This window comes from Triturus cristatus, chromosome 5_2 (genome assembly GCF_964204655.1).
Source record: "Triturus cristatus chromosome 5_2, aTriCri1.1, whole genome shotgun sequence".
Taxonomy (NCBI): Eukaryota; Metazoa; Chordata; class Amphibia; order Caudata; family Salamandridae; genus Triturus; species Triturus cristatus.
Window position 1 is genome coordinate 537,000,714 of NC_140588.1, and position 25,562 is coordinate 537,026,275.

The 25,562-nt window shown below is 43.8% G+C and overlaps 1 pseudogene; it reads left to right on the forward strand.

Annotated features, from left to right (window-relative positions):
• Positions 1–15,860: 15,860 nt before the first annotated feature.
• On the forward strand, positions 15,861–16,264 carry LOC146823264 (ribosomal protein eL22-like pseudogene; annotated as a pseudogene).
• The last annotated feature ends 9,298 nt before the right edge of the window (positions 16,265–25,562 follow it).

Genomic DNA, 25,562 nt, shown 5'->3' on the forward strand with positions numbered 1-25,562 from the left:
GGAGATCCTTCACAAGTTGATCAAAAGTAAACACACATTTCCTTTTTCCTCTCTTTGGCAGTAGGCAACCCCTGCAGGCCAATCCCCCAGTTTCAGGGATAGTCTCTCCTCAGTTTCTTCTTGGTTCCTCTCCTCATCAGAGGTTTCTTCTAGTTTTCCCAAAGTGATCTAAATTCTTGGGATCAGGGTCCTAATACTTATACCCCCAAATCCTTTGTCCTCTGAGGGCAGAGGGGCCTTTGCCTTGTTCAAACCAGTTCTGGTCAGTCCTGGAGCACTTTGTTTACCTGACTCCTTCTTTCCTTTCAGAGTGCAGGGCAGAGACATCAGACGCACCACAGGGGGTGGAGCCAGCATTGTGGAGGGAAGGCACAGCCCTATTCAGGTCCCAGGTGCAACTCCTCCCTCCCATCTAGATGCAGATCTCTCTATTCACCACTGGGCTACCTCACCCTGTCTCCAGGAATTCCCCAGCCCTGTCACTCAAACTCCAGACAATGAATACACAGCCTAGCAGAGGCAGGTTTGAATGGTTAGACAAGAAAATACCTACTTTCTAAAAGTGGTATTTTCAAACACAGAATGTTAAAACCAACTTCACTAAAAGATGTATTTTATCATTCTGAGTTCGGGCATACTAAATTCGAATTTCTACCATATTCCCTGAGTCAGTTAGGATTATAAAATCTAATAATCAAACTGCCCATTCTGGCCTATGGACAACAGCTAGCCTTTCAATAGTGAAACACGAAAATGGCTGTAATTCACTATTAGAACATGCCACACACACCAGGGCATGTCCTACCTTATCCCTAAAATGCACCCTGCCCTTAGGCCTACCATAGGGGTGTCTGATATGAAGAAAAGGGAAGGTTTAGGGACCGGCAAGTGGGCGCACTTGCCCAGTCAGCATGACAGTATCAGACTGCACCCAGGCTCTGCAATGGCAGACCTTAGACACACTTTTACAGCCTGCTTTCGTGGGTGGCACAACCAGTGCTACAAGCCCACCAGCAGCATTTGGATTTACAAGCCCTGGGCACTCCTGGTGCACTGTACTGGGGTCTGACAGGTAAACCAAACCAACCAATCATGGAATCACAAATTCATACATCAATTTACAATAGGGAGAGCATATGCACTTTAGCACTGATCAGCAGTGATAAAGTGCCCAGAGTCATTAAACAACCAACACCAGGTCAGAAAAAATATAGGAGGAAGGCAAAAAGTCCAGGGATGACCCTGCAAAAAGGGCCAAGTCCAACAGCAGTGCAGCAAGGTGAGTTGCTGCACTGCATTGAGTTACTTTCCCATAAATATGGGCCTCAGGACCTTGGCCACAGCAACACTGATTTTAGGCTGGCCTCCCATCTGATACTCTGCAGCCCTGAATCCAGGTTTAACGGGATGGACGGAGTAGTCTTAGAAACAAAAGGATGTGCTTAGATTAAAGTCTTTCCCCCCCTGTCACCTGCTTTGTAGGTCGAGGCTAGGCAGTGCATGCGCTGTCTCTCAAGACATGATTATTCACTCTGTGGTCTTACAGCCCGCCCATTGGCGTTTTATTGGTAACTTGGACTGTCTTTCAAAAAGTCTTGCTTTCTAAGTGGGTAATCTTTCTTCTTTGTCCTTTCTTTTTAGGTCGAGTTAGACAGAGCAGCTGTCTCTTTGAGACCTGCTGTGATCAGAGTGTGTGTTTAAAGTCCATCCCCTTTCATGCCATTGCTTTTCATTTGTCTATGTCAATGTCCTTTAAAAATCCCTGCTTGCTAGTGGTCAGTCCTGCCTCTTTGTCCCTCCTTTCTCTCTTCTGTTCCTCCCACAGAGCAGGGGCTTAGTACTGTCTCATTCCGCCATGGCTCTATAACTGTTCTTAGGAGGACTATTTTGTTTCTTGGTTTCCTGCTCTGTTACTGTTTGTCTGTGTTAAGAGCCTTGGCTGCTTGCATTTAAATATAGCATTCTTACTCCCACCCCTCTTTATGCCACACTTGTGTTACTGCTGTCTCCCCTGCCGTTCCTCCCTGCCTCCCCTTCCCTTGCTTGTTAATTATTATTGAAATACTTCATCTGTGCTGGGCCCATTTCTCGCGCTGAGCTGGTTTCACTTTCAATGTTCTGTAGTTCCTGGGAGGGTTGTTTAGCAGCCTGTCTCACAGCAAGGGGCACTGCTGTTTGTGCCCTGCCGTGGATTGCTCTGGTCTCTGCAGGTCTGAGCTCTCTCTACTATGAGCTCTTTCTATCAGTGGGCCCCCTTTCTGGTTTTGCTTTCTTGTTTTTATTTTCTTGTACTTTAATTTTCAAGACTTTGCCACTAGATGTTACGGGCATTCTTGGTGGCCATATTGGAGCTGGCAAGGGTGCCAGTGAGTGTACGAACCTTGGAGCTGAAGCTGCATCCAGTTCCGGAGAGCAGCAAACAATTTAATTGAAAAGATTCACACAGAACAAAAGATATCAGCTCGACTCTGGAAGACAAGGGCGTGTTTGCTTTAGTTTTTTCTTTTTTCTTTTTCGAAGCAACTAATCAGAATCAGCTGTCTGTCAACCAATCCGATCCTGCTGCCACTAGGGCGCATCTGAGGGTTAAGCACTGGACTGCGTTGCATGAGTAGTCTGGTCTCCAGTGCTCTCTGGTATTGGAGCTGAATTCTTTTGTTGCTCTTTTTCTTATTTCTCGGCCACTATCAACTATGAAGTACACTGCAGAGAATATATCTGTATATATCCCCTCAGGGCCGGCGCTAGGCATGGGCAGTGTGGGCAGCTGCCCAGGGCACCTCACCTGTTAACTTGCAAGAGGGCCTCGCACAGTGCCTTTTAAGAGACCCTGTTATGATGGTGCTGCAATGCTGTGAGGACCAAGGGAGGGGGCCCCCTTCCCCGGGCCTCACAGTCATTGGTCGAAAGGCCTTCCGTAATCTAATCGCTGCATCTGCATAACAGCGATTAGATGGGTATGTAAAGTGACCTTTTGTGTGAAGTAAACCCTGACCCTGCATGAATGAAAATGTTGTGTGCAGATTTAGATTCCGTATATAAGTTTCCCGATTATGCCCTTATATAGGTACAATTCACATTGCCCTTATTTGGACACAGAAATCCAGCCCTTATTTAGACATTGTCTGTACAAACCAAATAAAGGCATGGCCACCTACATCCGTCCATCCACGTCACAACAAATTCTTGCAAACCAGACCTTTAAGCCTTTAGGAATTTCCCTCAGCTTGAATATTGATTTCTCCAAGAACTCATTAAGTATGTATGAACATCTATTCCTTAGGGGTTCATTCATTACGTTCCTCTGCCCGACTTTTACTTCAATACTGGCATTCCTAGACACCTTCAAGGTATAAATATACCAGCACCTGCCCTGGCAAATTGCGGCTCCCGGAGGATTCAATCCAACCCAGACTACGCGGTTCGCCACGGCAAGTTCGGAAGGAGATCGAGTTCCAGCCTGATGCACTGACCTGACGCTGCCATCCTCCTCGCAGAGAATCTAGCTCCAGTGCTCTCTGATTTCCATTGCGGGGGGTTAGACTATCGAGTCCAGAAAAGAGATTCCAACCTCTCTCATTCTAAGGCAGGGTTACTCGTAGTACGGCCCGCGGGCCGCTGGCGGCCCGCCCGACCTTCATTGGCGGCCCACGGACCTTGATCGAGTACAGTACACTTCGCAGGAGTAAGCAGGGAAGATGGCCGCAGGAGCAAACGTTGTGAATACGCGTTTAATACGTATTCACAACGTTTCCTCCTGCGGCCATCGTCTCTGCTTACTGCTTGCCTCCGATTGGCCTGCCTGCCTCTGACGTCACACGAAGCTCAGGCCCTTTAAAAGTCAGCTGTAACTAGCGCTAGTTACAGCTGACTTTTAAAGGACCTTTTGGTGAGCTTCCTGTGCCCCTGTTGTGCCCCTGTTGTCACGACGTCCTTCCAGCCCCGGAGAACCTTCACAGCAGCGCCTACACAGGTATGTTTTTTTATCGTTAATCTTTTGTGAAATGTTCACACTAATTTTAGTTTCCTGAAACGGGTCCTTTCTGGGCCCTGTAGTCATGGCCTTACCTTTTCATGCGAAAGCACTCACTGCTTACATTTCACATGCTTTACTTAATCTTGCATTCCCTATGAGTGTTTGCGTTTTCTAGGATGTTAATTTTTTTTAGGCAGCATATTGTTCTTGTCAAGTGCGTAATTAGAATTGAGTCACATCCAGGTGTTTATAGCGGGTCAGTGCACTGCAAGTTTCTCTAAGTGGGGCAGTATGGTGATCAGTGGGGGAGAGGATGTGGTGCTATGGGCAGAGCTGCTGAAGTGTTTGTAAGTATAATATGGTTTTAAAAGCACTTGCTGCCTCCTTCCTGGCCTCCAACATTTTTGGGCAACAATAAAAATGTCTTGCTAATTCCAGTGATTACTGTTCTTAGTAGAGAGAGATGGTGTTTTGTCTAGTGCAGGGTTACTCATAGTACTTGCAAACTAGGATATTTTCTCATGCATGTTTAAACTGCTCTTGTGGGGAAAGGGGTGAGAAGTACTGATGACAGAAACTGCATACCATACTAAACCCCACCTGAAACCAGGGCCCTCCCCTTGTCCACTGCAGGGGCCTGCGTTCTACCTCATGGTCACAGGTTCAAATCCCGGCGGGTCCTGCCCTTCATCCATCTGAGGTCGATAAAATGAGTTGGGTAGCAACAAACATCTGTTATTTAGCGCCAAGATACCTGCGCGTGAATGTGGGCTTTAGATACGTGTGTGCATGCCATTTATTTCAAATCCCTATTGAGTGACAGGTTTACCCATTATGTTGTATGTTTAAACAAAACATTACTTTGATTAGTGGATAAACTCTGTGCCTTGGGAAAGACTTTTCCCCCATTATGTTTGCCTTTGTACTTGCTGTTCTACTTTCACTAAATGCCTTCAAATAAAAATGTATTATCAAAATGTGCTCTTTGTAGTTGCATCTGATTGTGAAATACAGCATTGTCTAATGTTTTGAAAGTTTTTTTTTTTTTACTCTAGCTCCGCCCCCACTGATCCCGCCCCCACTGACTCCACCCCTACGAGTGCGGCCCTCGGCCACTAACCATACTGTAATTTTGGCCCCCGACAGAAAGTTTGTGAGTACCCCTGTTCTAAGGTATAGAGCTGACTAGAACTTAGAGAAACTTTTGGCAACTCTTGACTAAACTAAAATATAGCTAGCTATTCTTTAGGAATGGCACCTACTTCAAACCTCGTACTGCACTTAGGTTAGGTATTTATTTATTTATTTTTTGACATTTATTGAGCGCGAACGAATACCCGTGGGCGTCTCGGCGCTTGACTGAGCAGCTGACTCTCCCCATCAGTGGAGGGACCAGGACAAATTTTACTGGTTAAACAGCCAGGTTTTCAGATTCTTACGAAACTGAAAGAGTGAGGGGCTAGTTCTAATTTGTTGTGGCAGCGTATTCCAGATCCTGGGTGCCGCAACTGAGAAGCGACGATCACCCCAGGAAACTGTTTTAGAACGTGGGACCACTAGTTGGTTGAGAGTCGTAGCTCTAAGTTGTCTGGTCGGTCGATAGACTATAAGCTGGTCCTTAAGAGGACGTGGACCTTGATCATGGAGTACCTTATAAACTATACAAAGGGATTTGAACTTGATCCTGTTATTAATCATCAGCCAATGGTATGTCCTGATGGTGTTAGAAATGGGTGCAAACTTGGGTGTTCTGGACAGGATACGTGCTGCCGCATTCTGTATTGTTTGTAGTTTTTTTGTAACTCTAGTTTGGGCATTTAAGAAAAGTGCATTACCGTAATCCAGGGATGAGAGTACCAAGGAGCTGACCAGTGTTTTGGCAGCAGTATCTGGGAGGAATGGAATAATTTTCCTTATCATTTTCAGTTTGTAGTGGGCTGTGGCTGCTACTTTATTAGCATGTGCCATAAAATTAAGATGGTCATCAAAAATGACACCCAGATTCCTGACCTTGGAAGACGGGCTGGGTGGGGTGCCGAAGGCTGGGGGCCACCAAGGGGTGGGCCAGGTTGGAGAAAGGGATCCAAAAATGACCACCTCCGTTTTGTCGGAGTTAAGCTTGAGGCAGTTACCTGCCATCCACTCTCCCATCGTGCTCATTGCATTTTGGAAGCGCTCTGCTACCTCCATCCCTTCACCCTTGATGGCCAACACCAGTTGCGTGTCAGTTGCATATGAGGTTAGGCTCATCCCGAATGCTTTGATTATGCCAGCAGGGTCCGACACATAGATGTTAAATAGTGTCGGACTCAAGGATGAGCCTTGAGGAACCCCACACGGGAGTGACATCTTGGCTGATTGGTATGGCCCCAATGTAACCACCTGTGTTCTATCGGCCAGGAATGAGGAGAGCAAATATCTCGCCGTATGGTGAATGCCCATCCTCCCGACACGGTCCACCAAGATCTTATGGTCGACCGTGTCGAAAGCTGCCGAGAGATCAAGCAGTACTAGTAATGCTGTCCCGCCCTGGTCACGGATGATTCTGATGTCGTCGGCTGCCTTGATGAGGGCGGTTTCCGTACCATGGTATTTACGGAAGCCATACTGTGTATCATCCAGGAGCTGATGTTTCTCTATGTGCTCTGAGAGCTGCTGGTTCATAGCTTTTTCTGCCACTTTAGCTAGAAAAGGAAGACTAGCTATGGGCCTATAGTTCTTAAGCTCCTCCTTGTCTAAACTAGGTTTCTTTAGCAGGGGTTTAACCAGCGTATTTTTAAGGCAATCAGGGTAGCTCCCGGAGGTCAATATTGTATTACAGACATGTGTGATGACCGGAACAATAGTGTCCATAACCATAGACAAAACTGAGGAGGGGCAGGGGTCCAAAGCCGAACCCGATTTAATAGATTTAATGATGATTGTTTTTTGGTCAGTAGAGAGAGCCCTAAAACTGGACAAGGTATTACTTGGGAAGGTAGGAGCGAAGGAGGCTTTACTGATGTTGATTTTGGAGGTAAAGGCTTGATATATGTCGTTAACCTTGGAGAAAAAGAATTCAGACAGCGCGTCACAGAGTAATTGTGACGGAGGAGGATTTAAATCTGGGGCATTGCCAGTGAGGATTTTAGTTATGTTGTATAGTTGTCTGCTGGAGTTTTTAGCGTTTTCAATTTGCTCTGAAAAAAATATTTTTTTGGCTGCGACAATCATAGATTTATAAGTGGCCAGTGATTCTTTGCATATGATCTTGCTTCTGGCGTCATAGCTTCTGCGCCATAGTCTTTCCCTGTTCCTACTTTGTTGTTTTTGAGCTCTTAGTTCTTCAGTATACCACGGAGCGGTCGGTGTACTTCTATTCCTAGAATGGCGCTTGGTGGGTGCCAAGAGATTTGTGGCATCACCAAGCCAATTGTGGAATTGGCAGGTGGCAATAGTGGGATCAGCGGATAGGATTGGGCAAGTTTTGTCCAGTAGTGTTTTAAATTCATTTTGGTCTATACCCGTCCATACTTTAAAGGGGCGTGGCTTAGTAGGTGTAACCTTCTTCCTCAGTGATTCCTTGATTGTCAGGCCGCTGAATATGGCAAAGTGATCCGTCCAAGACATAGGCAGAATATTTAGTATATGCAGGCCCTCTACGTTGGAAAAAATACCATCCAGCGTATGTCCAGCCTTGTGGGGGGAAGCGGTGACCAATTGTCTAAGGCCCATTATTTCTAGGTCTGATATAAGGGCGGCGGTATCCCTGTCATTCGCTTGTTCTAGGTGAAAATTCACATCACCCATCATTGTGGTGGACTCTTCGGTGGCTATTGATTCAGTAATTGCGCTGAGGTTGGTAAGGAAGCCTGCTTTAGTCCCGGGGGGACGATATAAGAGCACTCCCTTAAAGTTAAAACGGGCTGTAAACTTTATATTAAAGTGCATGGCTTCGCATGAGGTGGCAGGGATGAGTGCTGTTCGGACCTCAAACCGATCTCTTATTATTATGGCTAAACCCCCTCCCTTTTTGCCGACCCTATCCTGTCGATAGGCTTTGTAGCCGGGAGGGACAGCCACTACAAAATCGGGGGCCGAAGAATTATCAGTCCAAGTTTCCGTAATATACAGGGCATCTAAGTTGTTGTCAGTAATGAGGTCCGCTATTTCTTGGCTGTGTTTGCCCAGAGAGCGCGCATTAATGAGGGCCATAAGGATGGTCACTTCATTGACATCACATTGCAAATTAGAGAACGTCTTTGAGTTGTTAATACAGATCATGGTATTACAGTGGGGGCAAATCAAATTGGCAGCCATCGTTATCTGTAGGAAGTCATGTTTGGTGCAATGAGAAGAGTGGGTTGGTTGAAGCCTCATCAAGGCCGAGCATGAGTAGGTTCGCTTGATATGTGAGGAGGCCAGATCAGGTACACTGGGGTAGAACAATTCAGAAGCATCAGATGAGTATCACAATTTAGCTTATGTTATTTATGTATGTATTTTGATTAATATATGTCATTGCTACAAACAATGCTGTTGCAGTATTATTTTAGCTTACTGCTAACCTCGTACATATTGTACTTCGTAGTCTATCTTACAATTGTAGCAATTCATATCTCTTGCATGAGAAATAGACTGTTCAATAAACCCTTTTATTGAAACTGTTATCTATTGTTTCCACAATTCTGAGACTGTTCCAATTCTAAAAGGAAACAAAGTTGTCATGTTTATGCGGTTGTCAGAGACTAATCCCTTGTTGTATATTCAAGAAGTTTCTAGTGACCTGTGAGTTAGCTGGCACACACAAGTAATTAAGTTTAATATACTCGCTAGAGACATTCTGACCCCAGTCCTATGTCAAATCTATAGTGTATGTTATTCCAATGCACAGAGTCTATCAGGGATATAGGAACTACACCACATGGCACCCAACGGTTTGGTAAGGCACTAATTTAACGCTAGATACTGAAGTAACTCAATCATGCTTTTCTCAGAGACCCTCTACTCATAAAACTCCATAAGACGTCTGGAGTGGGTAGGGATAATATACGCCATAGCTGAGTAGGACGAAAGTCCTATGTATTAGCTGTTTGGTTTTGTTCTACGTTGAAGGATACAGTGTTCAAAAATATTGTGCACCTTATCTTTGTTTCCTTGAAACTTGCTCTGCAACTTTCATTAAACAATGTCGGATGACAATCCTATTGTCAAAAACGGCCAAGCTGCGGCTGACCTTACAGGTCTTAGTGAAGACGAGGTGGGTGTTATACACATCCCACCAAATCTAAGGAGAGCCATTACTCTAAAACTTATAAAACATGGTCTGACACCAAGAGGTGGTAGAGCAGTTTTCGTGATAGAGGCACATGAATCTCACCAGACAGAGGTATTCTATTCATGGATAGTATTCCCAGAATCAAATCCAGTAACACATGTGTTTCACTTCTACAAAGAAGATGAACCACCTGAGGTATATATTCCTTTCGAAGATATTGAAATTCCACTCACATACCAGGAGCATGAGCTCTGGTTTGAAGGCGCCCTAAAACATTATAATCACATTACCAGGCTCAGTCCACTAGGTAGACCAGGAGCAACATGGCCGAATTTAGCCGTCTATACACCTGAGTCTGACATTGAATCAATGTCGGACAAGGAATTACTTAATAACATACAAAAGTTAATAGAAATATACAGTTATACTACAACTGTCTGAAAGTCCTGATAAGGTCTTTCCTAAAAGCTCTCCTACCTCTTCTAAAAATAAGTGGGAAAATAGCAAACAGATTTCCAAAGAGAAGCGTTCTCATTCCCGAGGAAGGTCTCCTCCACAGAAGGAGACCTCTGAAAGGAGGTACAACCTCCGGAATAGGAATAATTTGAGAAAACCTGACAGATATCAAGTTAATGATACACGTCCCTCTCGTACCTTTCAGATATCGTCACAGACATCCGAAAGAAGAGGATGGTCAGAAAACAAGGAAGAACGCGTGAAGTCCAAAGGGCCCAAAACGTTCAGAAAAATAAAGCAAAACCTCCATTCTCCAAGAAAAAGGTAGCAGGTCTGAAGATCAGACATACCGAGAATACTGAGAACCCAACTCAAGAATGGAGAATGGGCCCAGACCATGCTGGACAGTGCAGCAGAAGTTACAATCGCTTGCCAGAACATAAAGGGACTTCTGGAGACAGTGGACTTGTATGAAGACATACAAGTTGAGACTGAAGACACCAGGGTTAGTTCTCCACATAGGTTATATGAAATAACACTCCGGATGGAGGGAGACATACCAAGAAAAGTGAAAGCACTCTTATGGGAGCATCTTTCAAAGGGTTATGATATACTTCTAGCAGAACAGGACAGGCCACCAGAGTTTGTCAGGGAGTGCCCACAGGCAATGAGATCATTATGCCTGCCTTCTCCAACCACTGTATAAAAATCCTGTAGGATGGGAAGAGGACTCACCTCACCATAAAATTCAGTTAAAAAATCAACCGACTGCACAAAGGCAGTACCCAGTTAAGCAAGAAGCAAAAAAACAGGTCAGGGAGATTTTAGATCAACTTGAATATCAGGGGGTGATTGAAACATGCATCTCGTCAATGAACAATCCTTTGTGTCCTGTCTCCAAACCAGACAATACATATTGTCTAGTTTTGGATTACAGACACTTAAATTCTTGTTGCAAAACATTTGCAGTGCAAAATGCACATGGTACAGCATTAATGAATAACAGTGTGCGTAAAAAATATAAAACCACATTAGACATTTCAAATGGTTTCTTTTGTCAAAATATTGCACCAGAAAGCAGATAATTGACCGCTTTCTCAATAATGGGGACCCAGCGTCAATTTTGTCGACTGCCCCAGTGATTCAAAAACAGCCCAGTGTTATTCTCAGCAAGGGTAACAAAGTTACTACAAACCTATGATGACGAGGCATTGTCATATGTCGATGATATAAATATCTGACAGACGATGACCTGGATAGGCACTTGAACAGGGTGAGCACCATAATATTGGGCTTCGCCACAGAGGGTTACAAATTCAACTTTAAAAAGTCAAGAATTGCCCACCTCAACGTCCTTTTCCTAGGATATGAACTATCAAGTGAAGGCAAAAGCCTGGCAGCCAACTTTTTAGAAAAGTGTGCGCTGCTCCAACCGCCAAAAATGCTTAAAATTTACAGTTGATTCTAGGTCTCCTGAATTTTGGAAGAACTTACATTTTAAATTACGCCGAAAGGGTTAAACCTCTCTACGAATTAATCAAACCTGATTTTAAAATCACACATTGGACACAAAAACACACAGAAATTTTGCATTCACTCCAAACAGACATGTTAGCAACGAAATACTTGCAAACACGCGTAAACGTACGCAACTTAGTGATCCAAATAATTCCGGGTCAATGCGGATTCACCTACTTAACTTTTAATGAAGGTGAAAAAGTACCAATTGCATACAAATCCCACTTGTATACACAAGCAGAAATGAAATTCACTTCTACAGAAAAAATTCTGACAGCAGTTCAAACCGCTGTAGCAAAAGAAAGAGCCCTAGCACAGGGGAAACACATGATGGTTGTGACTCCTATACCAGCCCAAGAAGCAGTTACAAAGGCTAGCATTCCAAATGCAAAAGCTTTACATCCGAGATGTATACAATAAGTTAATTCTCTTACTGCCACTGATGTTGAATACGTTTTTGATCCATATTTAAAAACACAAGCATTCCCGCTTGAACTGTTATAAAAGATTTGCAAGTCTTTATCGGCACATACGCAATAGGCACACTACATTCTGACCAGGGTCCTGCCTTTTGCTCTAGGGCTTACAAAGAAGCCATGGCCTGTCTGGGTGTAGCATTGTGGTATTCTTCTCCATTCCATCCTGCGAGAAATTCTGTTGTGAAAAGAAAAAAACGGGACGTAAAGCAGTCTATAACAGCTATGGTATTAGGTTCGGGTGATGGGTGGGTCAAACATTTATATGGGGTCCAGCGCGCAATAAACAACTTGCCAAGAAGTTCTCGAGGAGGTGTCACTCCATATGAGGTCCTGTTTGGGACTAGAATGTTGGTTCCGGACTTAGATATGAAAGGCACAGTGGTGGAAAACAAACAATTTGATGTCAAAGATCGTTTGGCTGTTTTAAAGGACTTAAATGAACTAAGAACGCAAAAAAGCAACGTGGCCCTGAAGCCAACCACCACTGAGAAAAATCCGGCCGTCCCAGCAAGGCCTGTCTGGAACCCAAAGCTTGGGAATCTAGTCAGAGAACAGATCGCAGATAAGAAGGAATTTGGGCCTTCATACAGACAACCAGTACCTGTTCTAGCAAGCCACGGATCAAGAACAGTACTTTTGCCGCCCCTTGCTGGTAAAAAGGAGAAAAGATTTGTGTCCATCGACATGATCAAACCACACTATGTGGCCGATACTGAACAGTAGGCCAAGTGGACTCTGCCAATGTAGCAGACGCACTCCTCTAGCTTCAATCCAAGAGGTTCAAACTGAGAGACTCATCACCTTTGAAGATTCAACAGTAAGAAATAGAGGACTAAGCAACAATGCTATGGACCTTGTACCTCTTGAGACCCAAATAATAGTTCGTCCAGATACACCTGTTTACAACGAAGTAACAAGTGATCAACTGGTTCCAGCAATTTCATCAAATACGGATGCAATTCCAACCAATAGCTTCTGGCTATTTCATGAACTTTGATACGTTTTCTGAGGATCCCAGCGAGCCTGAAACGACGCCAGTACAAAGAACTTTCAAAGAACAAGCAAATCATCTACTGGAAAAAACTTATCTGGTTTCACCATGGATTGAAGTATGGATTGTTGTGGGAATATTCTTCTTTCTACTTTGGTTAGCTCTGGTAATAACTCTGGGTATGCTGATTAATGAAAGATATATTCAAATGGACAAAGCAAGTAAAAGAGTGAACTTACTTCTCCAGCCACACAAATCATCCCATCAGGAAGCAAGAGACTTGTCAGCAGTGAAAATCATAGTGATTCCTATACCTGATGGTATAGTTTGGGACAAAACCGAATATGACATTTTTGGCCCGTCGGAGCTTTTGAAGATTCCACATTTATTTAAAATTTCATTAAGTGACTTTATTACCTCCAGTACCTTTTCTGATGATTGGGACTTCGAGACTGTTAATAATATGATGTCTGATCTAGAGATGTCAACTGCATTCACTAATAATGAATATTTACAAGGTTCATCAGACTATGAACAACTGTATTGTTATAACCACTATGGTCATCATTTCTTGCATACATCTGCAACACCTAGAAATTTATTTATGTATAACCAATGGGAACATTGTCCTACCCCACCAAAGGGTAGCTCGAAAAGATTTGCAATGAAATTTCCATATTTTGCAGAGACACTTTACTTTAAAAATGTCAACAAGACAGGAATGAAAAATATGTTGACGAATACCAAACAGAATTATTCTACAGCCTTTATTGCCCAACTGTCTAGACAAGGTTACGACTTTTGGAAAGACGAAAACTGTCTGGGGTACTAAAGATTGGCAAGTACAGGGAATAGAAGCTTTGTTTAGAGCCTGTATCATCCCTGAGCAAATTATGTTTTTGAACAACACTGCCCAACAAACATCATGCCTTGGAATAGCCAAGAGAAAAGATAAAAGATATGAACACTCCATATATACCTGCACCTACAAGTGAAAGCACTACACAGGGGGAGGTCGACGTACATACTATTTTGAATAATAACAGATCAGATCCTGAATGGAAAAAATGGTTGCTCTGGCCCTTAGACACAAACAACTGTCAAGATAGATTCCTGAACAAAACACAAGGTTTTACCTTTCATAGGCCAGACCCACGTTATGTCCAAAGACAGCATCCGGGGGTAGTAACAACTTACAGTGTAGGGAAACTTTGCCTTTTTTGGCTACAGAACGCTACACTAGAGGATGTAAAACAACACTTAACTTTACTTCAAGAAGGCGCAGACCTTAGGGAATTCTTGCTAGGACCTCGAAAACCGCGTCAAAAACGTTTCATATATGCCAGTATCTATGCTGCTTATAATGAAGCATGGAAGGTCACCCAAGCAGAGACTGCAAACAAATACGAGAAATTGATCGTATTAATTTAGAGAAATCTCTCTTTGCAGTAGACAATGGGTAAACAACTCTGTCGTCCAGGATATATTCTTTGGACAGCATTGTATACTCTGTCATAGACATCATGGAACAAGACTTGGTCATGTTGCAACACGGTCAGTCACAGCTACGTTCTATCATGTTATTAGGCTGGACGCTTCAAAACCTGCGTTTTGGCTATGTGCCTTGGTGTTTATTCAATACTACGTCACTGTTTGCAGAATTTAATCTCACTGATAGACAGATCAAACTGGCACAAAGGGGAGCAGACTATACGGTGCTGAGCATTGAAAAACTGGAGAAATTACCATTCACAGTGGCAGAAAAACCAACTACTGAGTGGATCATACATGGTAAGATTACTCTGCCTGTTGCGACTTTCCATTTTCGATATTGCCTAAAAAATATACCAGCAGGCAAATATGAAGGGTTGGGTAAGGAATACATCAAGACATCCTGGGATTTATCTTACACACACAGATGTTGGAGTGGGGGACGTGAAGTGTTTCTTAGCGGTGAAAACTGTGAACACGCACTATGCAGTTCTCTCCTTTGTCAGGGTATTAACTTACACGGGGCCTGTGACGGTTCCACTACAAGCTTATCTTGCCACCTGCACGGTTCACCGGCTGCAGTGATTAATTCAATCTATGGTAAACTTTCAAATGGGAGTTACATTATGTTGAATGATCACAGCTGCTGTGGCATGCTGCCAGGTATCCCATATCTAGTAACGGTTACATCCAGGGTCACTTGCTGTATGCAGGTCTTGTTTCCCCAAATAGACATAGTCAGGGAGTCGCCTTTATGACCTTCACTGAATATCTCTTCTATACGAGTTGATACTCTAAGCAGAATGCAAGCCATTCTTTTACAAAAAACTGTGCCTTTGACCTCTGCCAAAGAAATCTATGATCTCCAAGTTGCAATGACTTCTGCCGAGATACATACCCTTTTGTATACAAACTGCCCTGTGCATTTCTCAGAAATGTTAGGTCGTATCCTAAACATGTCTGATACGAGCGGTATTGTACATGTATTTAAGAACGTGTGTGCAGGACTGTTAGCACCTTTTCAAGCAGTCCTCGGAATTTTTCCAAACTTCATGCACTCTGTGTTTGGTGGACTGCCGCTCCTTTTAGCACTCGTTGCAGGGATACTATTTTTGCTCCTACTGCTAGGATATGGCAAGCCAAATCACGAGCGACACCCAGTTCACCATGGAAAGAACTCTATTGGAGATGAAGTGCCGTGAGCGCATCGTTCAAATTCTGGGTTTACCTTGTCTACGAGAATGAAACGCCACTTGGTTTCTGTCATTCAGACCAATCTGGTAAGATTGCATCTTACCTGTTCTACGCCCGCCTGCTATGCGGTGAAGAATGTGTGCTGGACATTTGTCTGACACTCCCATCAGTCATGCCTACGGATATCGATACTCTGCTGGACCCGATAACAGCCCATGCTATGTGTTGTCCCCAGCGGCTACCAATCCTGATGGCGGCATTCATTGAGATCTCACAGACGCAACATGCTACTGCTGAGGTACGAGAGGAAACACCAGGCGCGCAGGTAACATCCAATCCGGACATTGCTGATGATTCCCATGCAGAAGGCGAAAGTTCGCATCTATGTGCTGTTGATCTTCTACACGAGGTATTCCAACTCTCACCCACAACGGTAGACGACTTGTTGTCTACAGCATTAGAATAGTTTATGTTTTCTCCATCCCCACATGCTTTTTTTGCCCTCTAGTAAATCTGAAAGATGGCGCCGAAAGATAGAAAATCAAAGAAAGTAAGCTGGAAGTTCATCCTTGATCTTACTCATCCAGTTGAAGATGGAATATTCGACTCAAGCAACTTTGAGCAATTCCTGAAGGAGAGAGTGAAGGTTAATGGAAAAACTGGAAACCTTGGAAATATTGTTCATATTGAACGATTGAAGAACAAGATCACAGTGGTCTCAGAAAAACAGTTCTCGAAAAAGGTACCTAAAATATCTTACTAAGAAATACCTTAAGAAGAACAATCTCCGTGACTGGCTTCGAGTGGTTGCATCTGAGAAAGAAACATATGAACTGCGCTACTTCCAGATTAGCCAAGATGAGGAGGAATCTGAATTGGAGGACTAAATATTTGGAAATGGATGTGAAACAATGTGCATAAAAATCAAACATAACTATACAGGACTGTGACCTTGGTTATTGTGGATAAAAGATTTTGTTGCCATCCCCACACACTGACTTTTGATTCAAGCACACAGTGTTCCAGAGAGACTCTGAATTTGGCCTTCATTCTTTTTCAAACGTGATACTGACTTTGGAATTTTTTCTATGATTATAATTTTTTTTCTCCCTGTCCCAAAATTGTATTTTTCATTTTTTGGCACAGTGATCTGCTTATAGTAGAACTATTCATACAGAACAGAATTCTTTGATAACACTTCCAGGGACAGTATGCCACATTGTCATGAATAACAATTTGACTTATGTCACCTGATACTGAATGGTTTCTGCCCCTTTTTTCTTCTGTATTTTCGAGCCATTTCATCATATGTATATATATTGGTTCATTTATTTAGCATTCCAATGTGATCCTATACTTAGAATGGAACATTGCCTTTAATATGTACAACACTTTATACATAGCAATAGTTTTGTCATGTATTTTTAGGACATGTGTTTTAGATATGTTTTTAGCTTATTTTGGCAAACCCATGTGATACTATGTTTTAAGATATGTTTAGAACATTTAGGATTTAGTAACGTTGTTCATATGAAACTGGAGTGGGTGTTGTGTGCAGATTTAGATTCCGTATATAGGTTTCCCGATTTATGCCCTTATATGGGTACAATTCACATTGCCCTTTTTTGGACATAGAAATCCAGCCCTTATTTAGACATTGTCCGTACAAACCAAATACAGGCATGGCCACCTACATCCGTCCATCCACATCACAACGAATTATTGGAAAACCAGACCCTTAAGCCTTTAGGAATTTCCCTCAGCTTGAATATTGATTTCTCCAACAACGAATTAAGTATGCATGAACATCTATTCCTTAGGGGTTCATACATGACGTTCCTCTGCCCGACTTGTACATCAATACTGGCATTCCTAGACACCTTCAAGGTATAAATATACCAGCACTTGCCCTGGCAAATTGCGGTTCCCGGAGGATTTGATCCAACCCAGACTACGCGGTTCGCCACGGCAAGTTCAGAAGGAGATCGAGTTCCAGCCTGATGCACTGACCTGACGCTGCCATCCTCCTCGCAGAGAATATAGCTCCAATGCTGTATGACTTCCCTTGCGGGGGGTTAGACTATCGAGTCCAGAAAAGAGATTCCAACCTCTCTCATTCTAAGGTATGGAGCTGAGTAGAACTTAGAGAAACTTTTGGCAACTCTTGGCTAAACTAAAACTATACTTTAGAAATGGCACCTGCTTCAAACCTCGTACTGCACTTAGGTTAGGTACACTGGGGTAGAACAATTTAGAAGCATCAGATGAGTATCACGTTTTAGCTTATGTTATTTATGTATGTATTTTGATTAATATATGTCATAGCTACAAACCATGCTATTGCAGTATTATTTTATCTTACTGCTAACCTCATACATATTGTACTTCGCAGTCTGTCTTACGATTGTAGCAATTCATATCTCTTGCATGAGATATAAGACTGTTAGAAATGGGATTTCTGGTTGGCTAAGGCTTGCGCCAAAGCCAGGCAGAAACCACCATTTTAGTCAGGGCAAGGGAGTTGCACGCCAAAGATAACCCCTACTCACCCCCATGGTAGCTTGGCACGAGCAGTCAGGCTTATCCTGGAGGCCATGTGTAAATCATTTGCACACGCACACAGCAACAACATCCCAGGCACACCACAAAAGGAACTCCACACAAGGTTAGATCAAAAATAGCCTTTGTATTCTCATAACAAATTAGAATAGTAATCACATAATATACATGATGCCACCTGGGACTGGGTCATATCTACAAGGGATTATTTACACCTGACAGGGCCAACTGGACCACTGTCAGTACCATCACAAAGTGAACTTAGTAAATGTAGAACTTATCATAAACATAGAACACAACCAGTAACTACTAGTAATCGCTGTACTTAGCATCGGCCTGTAACATAAACTAAATTATGCATAGCATCACATCATGCGTGAATTACATTCTGCGCCAACCTCACCAGCATAAACACCTTTTGCAATCCTCTCACAAGTCTAAACACATTAGACCCTAACCTCCTAAGCATAACTCACATTAGGGGATAACACACAGTAGAGAAGATCTCAAACCTAACCACAGTAGGTACAACCTCATAATCATAAAAGATCACATTTAGAGGTATAAAACAGGGTGCGTTATCATACTTGTTGGAGCCGGCCTCGTGGCGTGGTCCTGTTCCCCCTCGCCAAGCCGCACGAGGTCCCCTGCACCTCGGGGCTCCTCCATTTTGGATTGTACGTGACTCTGCGCACCAGCCTACGTGACCCCGCTCAACCCGGCCTCGGCCCCCAGCAAGCCCCGACATCAAGGCACCAACAACTGGCCAGGGGGTACCACGTGAACACTTCCCCACTCCCGGCGGAGGGCAGTATCGATGGGACCCCCAACCGTCCTCCCACACCTAGGTGCGATCGCCCCACAGTTCTCCTGGGCCTGGCGCCTCTCCTGCTGAGCGTCTGGCCGCTCCCGACCCGGCCTCTCCGCCCCCCCGGGCGCAAGGGTCCGGACATCAAAGGGCTCCAGACCTATATCTGGGGCGACCCTGCAACAGGACAGCAGTTGTATCCCGGAGTCAAGAGCCCTGCTGATCGGATCGCGGCTGACCCTACGGAGAAAGACTCATCCTGGAACTACGCTCTGAACCCTGCTGACTACGTCGCGGCTCCACCGTGCTTAAAGACTTCACGAACCTTTGGGGCCCTGCTGACGCTGTGGCGGCCCGACCTTGTTGAACTTACCATCAGAGCCCAGCTGACCTCGTCGCGGCTCGACCGAAGCGGACCTACCACCGGAGCCCTGCTGACTGTGTCGCGGCTCGACCCAAGCGGAACTACCACCCGAGCCCTGCAGACACCGTCGCGGCTCTCCACGTCCAGCACCAGCCGCTCCGATCCCCGGAGCCACCTTCGGCCTAACTCAAGGTCTGGCGTTTAGTTACACAATGTTAAATATAGGTGTGCTCCACTCATAACAGTGTGTATCACAGAACAGCCATAAGGAAGTATTTCCAAATGCTGCAGAGGGGCTCAGCTCATACTTGGGCACCCTCTCACATAAAACCAAGCACTCTGCCTTCAGGATTGTCAAGGCCTGCCATAAGAGTGGCTTATAGGTTTATATGTGTCTGTATAAGGTAGTGATTTAGGTAGCCTATACCCCAGTAAGGGGTGCAAGCACACCCTTAACCAGGTTGCAGTAGCAGACCTGTGGTGTCATTTTGGAGTGCTTCCCAGGGGTGGCATAATACATGCTGCAGCCCCTGGTAGGCCTCTGATGTACCTATGCCCTAGGTACATAGTATACTATATACCAGGGGCTTATAAGGCACTCCAGAATCCAATTATATATGTACCGAATGTACATGGAAACCATTTTACAGAAAAAGCAGATAGACTGGGCCCTGAATAGCAGGATCCCAGTCCAACTATGTCATAAACCAGCAAAACACCAGGAAAAAGTGGGGGCAACCATATAGTCAGATTCCACCTTCCTACATAGGAGTCTGCAAAGACTTAGACGTTAGACTAAATTGGTCTCTAAAATAATAGTATGTATTCAACTGTAACATGGCTTTTCTGCCTTTCTTTACTTTAACTATTAGTCAAGTACTGTTAATGCATCTCTATAGCATATTTAAAAGTACTTTATATTTATACCTGTTGTTTGAAGTATATACAGGTAAGGGTTAAAAATACGGGCTTTAGGGGTAGAACATCGGCTTGTGGCAACCTTGTTACCCTAGGATAAAGGAAGAGGGTGAAAGAAGCACAGAGAATATAGGTGCAGTGCATATAAAGGGAATATGACAAAGGAAAGAACTAAGATAAGAGGTGGGTGTGAGAAATGATTGAGTAAAAGTACAGCAGAGAGGTGTCAGACAAAGATAATGGGGGCAGAACAGCAACAAAGAGCAAGTAGCTTGGGAGAAGAGGAGCAGCGCATGTGACCGGCTGAATCAGTGAGAGAAGGGAAGAGTCTGGGCAGGGCCAGTTCTAAGCATGGCAATGTGGGCAGCTGCCAAGGGCCTTTTTCTCAGGTTTAAAACATGGGTCTCTGCTTCTGTGTAAAATGCCACACTATCAGTCAGCCCACCTTCTGATCACATCACAAATGTATTTTTCAAGGGAGGTGTCTTGACCTCCCTCATCCAAGGGCATGGTGGCATTTCTATGGGTGCAGGGGTGAGGAAAGGAAAACAGTGGGTGGGAAGTAGGCAGCAGTAAAGCCAACAAATGTGTTGGCTCACAACCTCAGGAGCAGGGTGTTAGGAGCCGGACAGCCCCTCACTTAAGCCTTTCCTGCATTTTCTGTTTTGGTTGCCAAGGGCCCCTTTGTTCCAAGGACCAGTTGGACATTATCAGGTGAGGAGAGGTGGGTTGGGGAAAGAGGAAGCACCCAGAAAAGACTGATATGGCAGGTCGAGGGTTTAGCACAGCTTACTCACCTGGGCCTTGAAGCGCTGCATCAGGCTGCAGGGTCCAGGTATGGGGCCCCTTTCCCTGGGCCTTGCTGATGTTAATCAGTGCTGTGTGGCCCAGGGCAGGGAGCACCCCTCTCCTTGGCCTCGGTGCTGTGAAGCCCAGGGGATAAAACTCCCTCACCTGGGCCTCGCAGCACATGGAGTAGTTTCATGGAAGTGGGGAACCAGGTACAGGTACTGGAGTTAGCACAAAATCCTGAGATTCTGGACAAATCTTTACACCTTCCCATGCCTAAAAAACCCTAACCTTTTGTAATGAGATTGTTACTTTTGTAAAGCGCTCCAAAGACTTTGGGCCGAGTTTGTGTTATATAAAAATGTGACGAAAGGAACTAAAGCGCCATGTCACAATCACCTCACATTCTGACACTATCCATCATGCATGACACGCGAATCCCCTGCTGATTGGATGGGTGGAAGAGTGGGTGGATGGAAGTGTGGAAGGGATGATGGATGGATGGATGGATGGATGGATGGATGGATGGATGGATGGATGGATGGATGGAGTGAAAGGGTGGGTGGATGAGTGAAAAAATAGATAAGCGGATGGATGGATAAGTAAAATGGTGGCTGCAAGGATGGATGGAGTGAAAAGGTGGAATGATGGAGTGAAAGGATGAATGGAAGGATGAGCGAAAAGATAGATAAATGCGTGAAAGCATGGATGGATGAGTAAAAGGATGGGTGTAAGAATGAAAAGATGAGTGAAAGTGAGGGTGGAGAGATGAAAGAAGTGATGGATGGATGAGTGAAAGTGTAAATGTATGGACGGATGAGTGGATAGATAATTTAATGGATAAGGGAAAGGATGGATTGAAAGTGTGGCTGAATGGATGAGCAGTGAGATTGATGGATGATCAAAAAGATGGGTGGATGGATGAGTGAAAGGGTGGATGGAGGGATAGATGAGTGTAAAATATTGATGGCTAGGTTTGGATGTGGATGGGAACATGGGGATGGACAGTCATACAGAATGGTGAAAGACTGAATGATAGATGAAAGAATGAATAGATGACAGAATGCAAAGGGGAAATGGTGGATATCAGTAGGTGGATGGGAGGATGAAAGTATGAATGTAAAGATGCTTAGATGGAAGAGACAAGAGAGTTATTCTAGGGAGGGTTGCAATGGCTTGCTTGGTGCCAAAAAGGCTTTGGTGCAAAGTGGGGGGTGTTTTAATTAAATTTTTTGGCTACCCTGTGCCTATGTGCAACATTTCTGTATGTGCCCTATGTTTACTTACGGCATATCTACATCATATGCATGACATTTTGAATGGCACCCAACATCTACTTGAATGTTACACTAGTAACTGTAGATTATAGCATATTTTGTTTTAAGTATTGGGTTCTAAGGAAAGCCTTATAGTGCCACGAGCTGTGCTTGAGTTGTATATTGTGCTTGTAGCAATAGGCAAGGTGTCCAAAATAAATAACTATACCAGTGTAACAAACACACACACTTGAGTGAACAAACTCACACCCAGGCTGTCCACTGCCTTAGCCTCACAATGGCTTCACTAATGCTTCCAGAATAAGGCCATCATCAAAAAAAAAAACCAGTCCCTGTGCAATGGATTTACGTGAAACCTGTAACTCTCACCAGCACAGACTTCCACCAGAGGAGGCCTCAAGTTGCGTCTTATAATCACATGTAATCAGTTTTGCTGTTATTTTCTTGCATTCTGGAACTTGAGTTATCGTTTTTCTATCATAAATGGAGCAGTACAATATCTAAATGAAAGGAATAAATCAAATTACGTATAAGTTTGGGAATTGTAAAAACTCACATTTTAAACAGGACTTTTCAGTACAGGGGTGACTTTAACCCTAATATGATGCGGGCTCACATGGATGCATTGTGCTTGGGACTACTTGCTTTGTTTCTACAGAACTCTGCTGCCCTTTTAGTTCTAACCTGTGATTTATAAAGCTTTCTAATAAAAATGAAAAGGTACATGTATTCAAACTCAACTTTATTTCGCTATATCCGGTTGCATAATTATTACCATAGTGATGCCATTCAAATAAGATTCTGCAGTGCTCTGGACCTTTTATTGTGCACTAAACTGGAAACAATCAATTAACATTGAGTAAGGAAGTCCATCTTTGTGAGACCTGTGCCTAGCTTTTCCGTTCAATGTGACAATCCACTTAATACATCTTTAAAATAGACGGACCTGTTTCATTTGGGTTTTTATCTTTTTATCCATGTGACTGATTTGCACATATAAGGTCCCTTGGAGATACCAAACAAGATTAGAAGTTCTGTGATGTCACTTTCTGTGAATTCACCTCTCGTGATGTCACATGCAAATTGCAGGGGCCTCATCTCTTCTTTGTCGCTCGGAGCCCCAAAAGACCTAGGACCGGCCCTGTATCCCCTCGGATGTCAGCCAAATCACCGGGGGTGCACGTAGGGCGCCCGACGTATTTGCATGAAGTTTCTCCCATTTCGTTTACACCAGAACAGCTCTTCCTTTTCAGAAAATCCCATACTGCGAGGTACATGAAGACTAATTCTGGGTCTTCAAGGTTACAGACCTAGTAAAGTAAGAAGCTGGTACCTGCGTACACTATGGTGGCAAGTATTCTTTCTGTGACTTACAGCAGAGTGCAGTTGGAACAGGAAGCATTTTTAGTGACAAATATACCTTACACGTATTTTTTTGTGGCCTATATTTGTTCATGGCTCTACTGGTCTTGGGGTAATACTACTCGAGGTAAATAATTACACACACTGGGGTCTTTAAACACATGTATTAAAGATTCAAATGCTGCTAATCGATCTCTTAAATTCTGCCTAATGCTAATTCGACCCTTAATAATCAATTTAAAATAGCTCATTTACTTTACTCCTGTAAAACCAATTAATTCTTCCCAGCTCACTTGTGCAGGCACTAGATAAGATATATATCGCCCTTGACCGAAGCGCAGCCAAATGAAGTGATCTGTTTAACACAACCCAAATAAACCTACGTAAACACCTTGTAAAACATCTATCCTGTTCAAAAGTGTAAATATCTGTGCTTTCCAAACCATTTTCCTGACATCCCATAACTTTCAATACTTGCACTACACAGATGTTGATTCTCACCTGCATTCCTGTGCTCGGCAAGTTCATCACCGTATACATTCCGTCTTCCAAAATCACTTGTAAAGCCCACGTTCACCATGGAGGGCATCTTCGCACCATGCATATCTTCTCTCCAAAGCAACATATTCCATGCGCCACGGTTTATCACTCGCAATACTTGCAATTTTACTAAAACATGGTGAGCTTGCTCTAGTTCCTCGAAATCTTAGTTCCACACAACCTGCTATTTAGTTTAACTGACACGTGCTCAATGGCGCTCCTATCAACTGGCTTATGCCCATCATATTACTCTCTTCTGCACCTGATGTGTTCCTGCAAACAATTTATTCTTCTTAGCTTGTTTTTTTGCCTTAATTTATCTCACAAACTCACCTTTCAGGACACTAACACACACGCATACTTTTCTTTTGAAACTACTACTACAGTGCACCCCAGTGTAAGGAGCCTCCCAATTGAAATCCACCCAACTCTACAGTTAAGTTCTTCCCCTTATGCAGCTGTATAAGGGAGGATATCGTGTCCACAATGTCCGATCCGTGTTCGGTGTAGTAAACACCAAAGCCACAAGGACAACTTGGGCTTGTATGAAATTGCCTTTTTGGGGGGTCAGTGTGTTGTACATGAACATTACGTTTAACAATATTAATTCATGCCGCCTTGGATGGATGCGACTAAAAAAGCTTACTTGGGAAATGTTTCATCCTCTGGTTGTCCTCATGCAGAAACAGATTATCAGGTTGCCACTCATTCCGTGGTGCTGTTTATATGGGGGAACTGAGGCCCTCCACTTCTCATAAATGTTTGTCTCAGTTTCCTCTTTTTCGCTAACCTGTCCATTCAGTAATTTAGTTAGAAGTGTGCAAGTATCTGTCCCAACCCCGGGCACAACATAGTGCAAGTTCAGTATAAAAATATAAAGGTACAAGAGAAACATATAGTGGTTACATAATTTGAAAACCATCCCAGCTGACTTCTAGTTCTCACTGTTGTCATACTTCATTTCATATGTCCCCATGTCGCATAGGGCCTACTGACCTTCTCGCCTCACCGATAGCCAAACTGCACCCCTGCACCATTTTTAGCCCTCACCTAGCCGTTGCTTGTGCTGTCTCTCTGAGACATAGTGTATTCAGGATGCAGGCATTAAGCGCATTAAGCTCTGCCAACTTTCCTTCCATCTTTTTTAATTGGCTCCTGTTACTATCCTTTATAAATTATGGCTTTTTATTGGTTAATAGGCTTAGTAGTCCTTCTTAAGAACTGCTTTTTCTCTCATTGTAACCTCCCAGAATGACTGCCCTTGTTAAATGTCCTGTTACTCGTTATGTTATTTATTAGTTTCAGCACACTCTTTTCTCCTTTTTGCTTCTTTAACCTCAGGAACTGCACTCAGCCACACTTACTCCCTCTCTCTCCTGGGCTGCAGCTGACTCCTCCTCCCCGTTCGCTCCCTGTCTTTGGCTGCAGCTGCCTCCTCCCTCAGCTCCGATAATGGTGGGTGCACGACTTTTATAGCGCTGTTCGCAAAAATATATATTTTTAAGTTTAAAACGTTTTTTATTGAGACAAAAACAAACCATGGGGGAGGGGGATAGGAGGTCAGGATACATGGAATACAGTCA